The sequence below is a fragment of the Gossypium hirsutum genome, chromosome A08 (genome assembly GCF_007990345.1).
Source record: "Gossypium hirsutum isolate 1008001.06 chromosome A08, Gossypium_hirsutum_v2.1, whole genome shotgun sequence".
NCBI lineage: Eukaryota > Viridiplantae > Streptophyta > Magnoliopsida > Malvales > Malvaceae > Gossypium > Gossypium hirsutum.
Genome location: NC_053431.1, coordinates 84,915,557 through 84,925,177, shown reverse-complemented (window position 1 = coordinate 84,925,177; position 9,621 = coordinate 84,915,557). Strand labels below are relative to the sequence as shown.

The following is a 9,621-nucleotide window of genomic DNA, read 5'->3' as shown; positions in this document are numbered from 1 at the left end:
TGATTTTTGGGGAAAAAGAAATAAACATAAGGAAGATGAAATTTTTATTAAAAAAATATGGAAAGAACAAAAAGCTAAACTTTATGAAGGAAAGAGTGTTTACAGAAAAAGAGAATCTCTAATTTGAGTCACTCCATCCTCTATTTATAATACTAGGAAACCTAGTCTAGTCCTACTTAAATTCTAAAAAATAAATACAGATAAATAAAAATAATTAAAGATAATTAAATATAAATAAAGATAAAAGTTAAAATAAAATCTAAATAATAAAATCTAACTATTATCCTAATATAATTAAAAATTAAATAGAGTCTTGTGTTATAAAATCTTTTTTTTTATTTTTGCTCCCAAAATCTTCCACACTTTGCATTTTTGGCACAACTTCTTTCCTACTTCGCATGTTCACCCAATTTAACTTTAAATTCACGCTTTTAACCCCCTAAATTTTCTTTTACCTTCAATTTAGTCCTTACAAGATAAAGAATCAAAAATAGCCCAAATTAGTAAGATCATACTCCAAATAAATATATAATTAATACATAAAAAGATGTCATTCTAGAGTATTATCACGTGTACACCTGAGAAATAGGACTTGCGATCGTGAGACGTTTGACGCACTTCGTTATCTATGCGCTCATGCAATTGCTGTAACGCCCCCATGCCCGAGACTGTTGCCGGAGTCGAGTATGAGGTGTTACTAAGCTTAATTTAACATATTTAGAACTTTGGATTATTTATTTCTACATTCACAGCTTTTAAGCTACTTGCATCACAGTCACAAGAAAAATCATATCTCGAGTTATGAAACTCAAAATCAAGATCCGTAAATTTTCCCTAAATCTAGACTCATATACCTATCTACTAATTTGTTTCTAGAATTTTTGGTTGGGCCAATTAGTACAGTTTATTAGTTAAAGTTACCCCTGTTTCAGGACTTGACTGGTCTGACCTCTATTTACTATGAACCATATTTCTCTCTGTAAAAAATCCATATGACTATGAGGTTTGTTTCTAATGAAACTAGACTCAATAAGGATTCTGAGAATATAAAATACACTACCTAATTATATCTTTACAATTTATGGTGAATTTCTAAAGTTGGAACAGGGGATTCAGAAACTGCTATGACCCTGTTTCACTAAAATTCAAATATCTTGTAACATATAATTCCTTTATCTGTTTCATTTGTTTCATGTGAAACTAGACATAATAAGCTTCAATTTGATATGTAGTCCATCACCAAGTTAAATTTATATGATTTTTAGTAAATTTTTAAACTCGCGTCAGTGTTGCTGCAGTATTCTGTTTATGGCAAATTTCATCCCTTTTATGAGTTTTTATGCACTAAGTATCTTAATAATTTTCCTTAACATCAAATATAATCTAAACTAAATATTTTCATAATTTATCATTATCAAGCATTTCCTCAACCATTCCATCACCATACCATAAGATCATTTACACAAAAAAAGTATATTGCTATACATGCCATACTTAAATTTACAAGCCATTATCAAAAGTCTTCCAGATAGTGTGACTGAGCCTTCGACCTATCCCGACTCCTGAGCTGGCTTGTCCAAAACTACAATGAGTAAGAAGGAGGGAGTAAGCATAAATGCTTAGTAAGTTCATATGCAAATAATAAGTAACATAACAAACAGTCATACCAATCAACATTAGCATGTATCACTAAAACACATATCACATTTTTAATCATTTTTCATCATCTTATTACCTTATCGTGGTTGTATCAATACTCAACCCGAGGGTTAAATACATACCTGTCCAAAATAACCATTTCACATCACTCACCAATACTTCTCTTTACATCTCGAATATTCCTCCATTGAGTAGAACTTTACCCGTTGAACACATCGGAATATAATTCGGATCCATGGATAACTTGCACATAAGTGCCATATATGCAATCAAGCAATCATGTAACCCGCCCATAAGCGAACTCGGACTCAACTCAACGAGCTCAGGCGTTCGCATCCATAAGTGAACTCGGACTCAACTCAACGAGTTCGGATGCCTAGTTACATCTCACGAACTCGGACTCAACTCAACGAGTTCGGACATTCGCATCCATAAGTGAACTCGGACTCAACTCAACGAGTTCGGATGCTCAATCATCCTAGTGACATGTCACTTGTATCCTAATCTATTCCTAAGGTTCAAACGGGATTTTTCCTCGAACACTTATCCTTGCCATCTTCCGTAGAATGCCGAAATCAATACTCGGTAACAATTATATTTAACAAGTAGTTCACATAATTTACATATTATTTGAAATTAACCACAAAGCATACATTTCATAATAAAATTTAGCATAACATATAATTAACATCAATAACTTAAAAATAACCATTATGCTACATTATTTACACATGAACTTACATTGGTACCAAAATACAAAGATTTTGCAATTTAGTCCACAATCTTTTCTTTTCCTCGATTGAGGTCGATTCCACGTCTTTCTTGATCTAAAATAACACATTTAGCTTATTTAATACTCACATTATCAAATTAATCCTTAACTCAAATTTTGGCAAAATTACAATTTTACCCCTAAACTTTTGCATATTTACATTTTTGCCCCTAGGCTTGGGATTAAAATTTATTCCTTATTCTTATGTTTTACAACATGCTGATCACTTTTCTCTTCTATGGCAACATCAAATTCTCACTCTAACATGTACTTGTGACTATTAGGTATTTTTACCGATTAAGCCCTTTTACTCGTTTTTGCTTAAAATCGAGTAGTACAAGTTGTCTAACATAATTTAAAACTTCATACTCTATCATAAAACATCAAAATACACAAATTTCACCTATGGGTATTTTTCCAAATATAAACCCTAGGTTAAATTATTGCTAACATAAGCTTTATCGAGTTACCGGGATCTCAAAATCGTAAAAATCATTAAAAACGGGGCTTGGAATCACTTACTATGGAGCTTGGAAGCTTGAAACAAACCCTAGCTATGGAGAACCCTTGAAATTTCGGCCTAATGAAGAAGATGGACAAAAATTGGCTTTTAATTTTGTTTTTAATTCATTTTAATAACTAAATGACCAAAATACCCTTAGTACTAAACTTTCCAAAAATTCCTTCCATGTCCTAATTTTTGTCCATGAACTTAAAATTGGTCAAATTTCTATTTAAGACCTCCTCATTAATATTCCAAAACAATTTCATACTAAAAACTTCTAGAATGCAAGTTTTGCAACTTATTCGATTTAGTCCCTACTTTCAATTTAAGCACTTTAGGCATAGAATTTCATCACGAAATTTTCACACAATCATGCAATCATATCATAAACCTAAAAATAATTATAAAATAATTATTTCTATCTCGGATTTATGGTCACGAAACCACTATTCCGATTAGGCCCTAATTTGGGATATTACAATTGCAGCTTGTCAGAATCTTCATTTGAATCCTATGAGCTATGTTGACTAAATGTACAAAATAGAATATATGTACAACGTGTGGAGACACGTATTCCCACCGGTCCTAGATGAATGTAATTGGTCGTTTGTATCGCTTGCTCTATTTAAGTTGTTACCGGATAGAGAATTGCATCGCAAACCAAAAGGTCGACCTTGCTCGAGTAGAGTACGTGATAATATGAATATCTAGGAAAGAACGAACCAACAGAAGTTGTGCGGATGGTGTAGGAACTTAGGTCATACAATTCAAACATGTCCAAATCAAAATAGTTGATAATTGCTTAAATGAAACTATGTTGCATTATTTCTATTGCTTTATTCAAAAGAACTTCTATTTTATTAAATAAGACAAAATATAAAAACAATTTACTATTAAAATATTCAAAACAAATTTTATTTTATTAAATGAAATAATATAAAAATAATTTGTACAAATATATTAAAAAATCAATCCATGTGTTGGTCAAAATCAGTGCCACATAGGGGTGGTCGTTGGTTATGCGCTGAATTCCTTCTTGATTCAGCTTTCAGCGGGGCTTGTGGTTACTCCGGCTTGAGTTGTGGTTATTCTGGTTGTGGATGTTGGGAGGATGACCCACTTTGATAGAAAAAAAATGTGGAGGTGTTTGCATCACCCACGGCAGAGGTGTTTGCATCACCCACGACCGAGGTGTTTGAATCCCATAAGGCGATGGGGATTAGAAATGAGATGAGCTCCCTGACAGTGCCTCATGCGATCCCTCCTGCGACGATGGCCTATATCGTCGGTTGAGTCGGAGTCATCGAGAAAGGAGATGCACCGGGCTATGCATTCCAACCTGGCATAAGACTGGGAAAAGGAAACATATAAGGGCTAGGATATACACATAGCATAATCTGAATGAGCTATGGTGTGGGAGTCGTCACTTGAGCAGTTAGGCCCGGTGATTGTGTGAGTGCTGTTGATAGACTCGCCCCGTCATCGATTCTCCTTGGGTTTAAAGGGCCCCGTCGTTCCCTTTCGACACGGATTTGTCGATGCCTCTGCTCTTCTGAGAGCAAATATGGCTTGCCATAGATCTTAAATTATGGCATGTAATACGGCTCGTACGCTAACTCTAGAACGATGATCAGTTCACAAGTAGGTATATGATCATACCAATTTTCCCACATTTCGTTAATGCGTATTCGATTGCCGTAAGATGATTTTGTGCTCATCATCAAGCACCTCAGGTGTCATGGGAATCAGATGTCGGAATCTAAATTGTAGCAACACTTTATCTGTCTAGTGCATCTCGCAGTAACATAATTGACCAATGGGACCTTAACATGCCAAATGTTCGGATTTTGAAAGAATTCATTCGAAATTACTACCTTAATTGCCAGATCCTCGTATGGTGTCCATTGAAATTATATGAATATGATAAAAAATATTAGTTATATATAATACTAAATACTAAATACGAAAAGACTATGTTATGTATATATATTTCATTTAGTACTTATATGAGCTTCCGACTGTTGGTCTAATAAAAGCCGTATATCTTCAAGAGCAATAGGTATTCCAATATAACTCGCCGAATGATTCCACCTAATTAAATAAATTTTTAGCATAAAATTATATTTTAAATCTATGTAATAATTGTAAAATCTAATATAAATTTTACCTCGTTATGAGTGAGAATGTATATTGGTGGTTCACTCAAGGAAGTAAAAAAGGAAAGCGAAACCGAGTCCATGATTGTAGTTGTGATAGGCAACCTCCGATTTTGGCTTTATTTGGATTCGCTGCCCTACACATCTCCCGGTACAATGTTGCCAACACGGCAGGCCCCCAACTAAGTTCGCCAGCTGCTCCAAAATCAATGAGTTTCAGCAGTCACCTCAGATGTACGAGGTTTCGTGACAAGTCCGACATCAAATAACCTCCAATGATCTCAAGGATGTATACCCGAGCATATCGTATTCTTTCTACTTCAATCAAATCATTCCCCGGCTCCGGGAATATGTCTCGTAACCAGCCTATCTCGATTTGACCTCCGTAAATATTATCTGGAATTGTACTCAAAAGATCGTAGCATATGGTTCCCCAATTAGCAGATTGAGTAGACCTGGTAAGTACGGACCCATCCACCGGCAATCCCAATTGTAACTACACGTCCTCCAAAATGATGGTACAGTTCTCGAATGGAAGATGAAATGTGTGTGTCTCGTGTCTCTACCTCTCTATGAACGCGCTGATGAGTTTTGGGTCCAACTTGCACCACGGCCTATATTGACCACGTGCCAAAAATCCGCTTCCCTCAAGTAATTTTCTATCAACTGTAATAGAGGACCAGGCATATTAAGAATATAATATTGTAACACCGATCTACAAACTGTTATAAAAAATTATAAAATAAAAATTAATTAAAATTACATAAATAAAAAAATATTAAATAATATTCAAAAATTGAAATTAACCCTTACCATTTTCATTTGTTCAACGAAAATATGTTTATGATCGAGACGAATATATTATTGGTCATTGCTAACACGATCAAATATATTTGAAATTATAAAAAAATAATACTAATTTAGAAAAAAATTAAAGGAAATAATTAATTAAAGAGAGCTTTGAGAAATTTAAAGAAAAATTTGATAGCTTTTTTGAGAAGACGGGAATTCCCCCTAGTAAGAGTAGTAGTCTTAGGCAGAGAACAGCCCTTTGTTATCTCGACATATATATTTACTGTTGGAACTCCTAATGGTCAATTTTAAATAACTGTTGGGATGACCGTTGAGGTCAAAAACACGGACTAAAATGCATCCATGAGAGAGCGTTTGGCCATATTAACAAAGCGCATCCACGTCAGCGCTTTTTTTGCTGATATGACAAAATCGCTCCTTGAAGAACGTGTTTTGCTAAAATTTCTCCTTAAAACACTCCTATGTGGACGCATTTTAGTGTTTTCGACCCATTCCGATAAATAATGAATAAAATAGCACATTTTCATAAATAAAATAAAATTTTATTGATAAAATGGTCAACGGGATAAATGACTAAAATATTAAATTTCAAGTAAAAAATTTTAAAATTAAATCATCAAAGTAAAAATACTCTTATTGATGAGTGATTATTTATATAATTTACTGCAGCATAACCGACTTCTGATCAGCTGAGCACCCTGGGAGTCTCAAACCCAGTGATTTACCGCCCCCTTATCACGAGGAAAAAGGCAGATCCTTTCTTCCCATCTCAAACATGAAAATATCCCTCCAATTCTCTCAAACCGACTCTACCACTACACGAATCAAAAGCTTTTATCAACAAAAATACTTATTTCCAGAACTCATATAATGCTCAAGTTTGCACGAACAATTTGTTGAACCTTTCTCCAAAATCCTTGTTCGCTACTACTTGAACCCAAACATGGTCAATTTCTTCCACCAAACTAAAGCTGACCAAAAATTTTAAAGAAATTTGTGAGAACTCTCTGCTGGGAATTTAAACCATAAAGCTAGAAAGAAAGGCGATTTCAAATAAAGAATTTCAATTAATCCCAAATTTTTACATATGCAGTAAGAATTTCTAGCTTCTGCTATTAAAAAGAAAAAAGAATCAATATTGTTGAATAACTTCAAACCCATGAAGGAAAGAATCTAGTAGGAAACAAGGGTCTCTAAGAATTTCTAGCTTCTGCTATTAAAAAGAAAAAAGAATCAATATTGTTGAATAACTTCAAACCCATGAAGGAAAGAATCTAGTAGGAAACAAGGGTCTCAAAGCAGTGAAGGCCGTCGAGCTCAGGAGCGAAACGGGGAGCCCTCTGTTGCTTCTTCTCAACGTTTCCTTGTTGCTTTTTCTTTATGTCTTCTTCTGTTGTCACCTTAACTCTGCCATTAAACAACCTAACACAATCTTTGTTAGTTGTAGAAGCAAAGGAAGACCTGACTGCCTGTCCCAACAACTCACCCCACAGAGCATCAAAGGAGCTAAAGATTGAGTTCATGATGATGATAATTGCTAACTACCTGGAAGAAGGTTTCAGTTTTGGTTGCTGCTGGCTGGGAGAACAAAGGGCAGGGGTATATATATAGAGGGGCGGGGGGGGGAATAGGCAGTCTTTGATTCGGGGAAGATCGATTGGCCTTGACTTGCCTTCCAAGTTGTTTCACTTGCTTTTCCTTGGTAGTGTAGGATTAGGAGATTGGGACTTTCGGGGTAACCTACAATACATACAAGACTCGGTTCAAAAACGTGTATGCTGGGTCTTAGTAGGACCCGGGAATCTCTGCTAAGCCCAACCAAATTCTAACGAAATTAGAGCCGTCCATCCGTTTTACGGTCAATGGGGGAGTCTTGTGTATTTAGACCCGACAACTCCACGTTCCCGCATTCATACCACCGCCCCCGCATAGTGAATGGAGAAGGGTAAATAAGTAAATAGAGTCGGGGTCCGTGATTACTTAGGAGTTGCGTTAGGAAGGTTCCAGATTTGCTTTCAATGATATGAATGGAGAGGTTAAGTGAACCTGGCGGCAAATTGGCAAACACTCTCCAATTGCCTCACCTCTATTTTCTTTTTCCCATAAAGAAAAAACTATCTTTATTTGTTTATTTTTTGAATCCAACTTACTTGATTATATGTATTTACCATCAAATCTAATAATTCACTAACTTCAGGGTCGATTTAGATAAATAATATGTTTATTTGTAATTATTATAAAAAATATAACAATAAAATTAAATATTATAGCGATATTATAATGTGAGAAGCTAAATACACAGCATTACTCATCCAAATTTACTTTTAATCTCATGATTTTTTTTTTCATTGCAATATTTGTTGAGTTAAAATTATTAAAGTAGTATTAATTTCTTAAGAATTTGATTTCAATTAATTTTGTTTTGGATTTTTTCTTGTATAATTTTTTTTTTGTAAATTGTATCATTTGAGCTCCTATTTACTAATTAAAAATTTATATGTAATTATAAATATTAATATCATAAACTTTTTTATGTTAAATAAGTGATTCAAGTCAAAAGATAAAATCCAACTAAAATGAATTAGATGATAAACATAAAAATATCAGATCTGGAATTCTTTAACTTGTGAATTGATCAAATTTCAATGTTTTGTATATCAGGGAGTATCACACTTGAGAGGTTCACAATTTTTTTTTAAATTTTAAATCATTATTTAGTAATAGAGCGTTAGAAAATTTTGTCTAGAATTTGTTCCAAACTTATATAATTTACATGAATGTCTTTATTGCTTGAAAGTATGGTTTTCTTTTTCCATTTTTCCTTTTTTATTATGTAAGTAACATAAACACAAATTTTTATAATATAATTAATTATAAACACAATACAATGTAACTAATGTAAAAATGATTTGTCATAATAATAATTAATATAAATATATTTTCTCATAATATAATTAAGATTTAATTGTACTAGATATCTTCAAATTATGCTTCTCATTCTAAATTGATTCTTCAACTTTAAAATGTTCTAATTACAGTCCGAAACTATCAATGTTATATCAATTAGGTCTTTTCGTTAGTAAAACCGTTAAATAACATTTCAAATCTTATGTAGCTAAATTTAAAATAAAAATTTAAAAATAAAATAAAATAATATTTCGTAACTTTTTAAAGTAAAACTAAAGAAGAACAAGAAGAAAGTGTGAACGATAAAACTTTTATAAAAGTTTCAACGACTTCAAAACTAAGATTTTTAAAACAACCATTTTTACAATATTCATTTTCTTCAATTTTTAATTTTAAATTATATCAAATAAGATTTGATGTGTCATTTAACAGTTAAATTAATTATTTTAGTAATGAAAGGACCTAATTGACATAACCTTGATAGTTTGGGGATGTAATGAGAATGATTAGAATTTTAGGGACCAATTTAAAATGAGGGCCATAATTTGAGGATGTTTGATGCAATTAACTCTATGATTAATAAAAAGATGCTTTCTAATAAAAAATTTGCAATTTATTAAGCTTATTTTTAATTGACATTAGTAGCACAAATTGAACCTTAACCATTATAATTAAGGATTTAATTTATGATTGTTAAATGCCTTCTCGACTCGGATACGTGTCAATGACATAAATAACGTAGACCCTCCTACTTGGGCTTTGGTGCATTAAGTGTAGTATTTTTGTAACACCCTCAACCCAATTCGGTT

The 9,621-nt window shown here is 33.0% G+C and overlaps 1 long non-coding RNA gene across 2 annotated transcripts; it reads right to left on the bottom strand.

The window, feature by feature from the left end:
* Positions 1-3,822: 3,822 nt before the first annotated feature.
* LOC107947982 (uncharacterized) lies at positions 3,823-8,097 on the bottom strand. 2 transcript variants are annotated; one of them, XR_001697232.2, is made up of 3 exons: positions 5,104-8,030; positions 4,364-5,027; positions 3,823-4,286 (listed from the first exon to the last, which is right to left on the bottom strand). It is a non-coding gene; the product is annotated as an uncharacterized lncRNA (long non-coding RNA). The 2 variants fall into 2 exon arrangements; XR_001697231.2 differs by having other exon boundaries at positions 3,823-5,027; positions 5,104-8,097.
* Between the last annotated feature and the right edge of the window lie 1,524 nt (positions 8,098-9,621).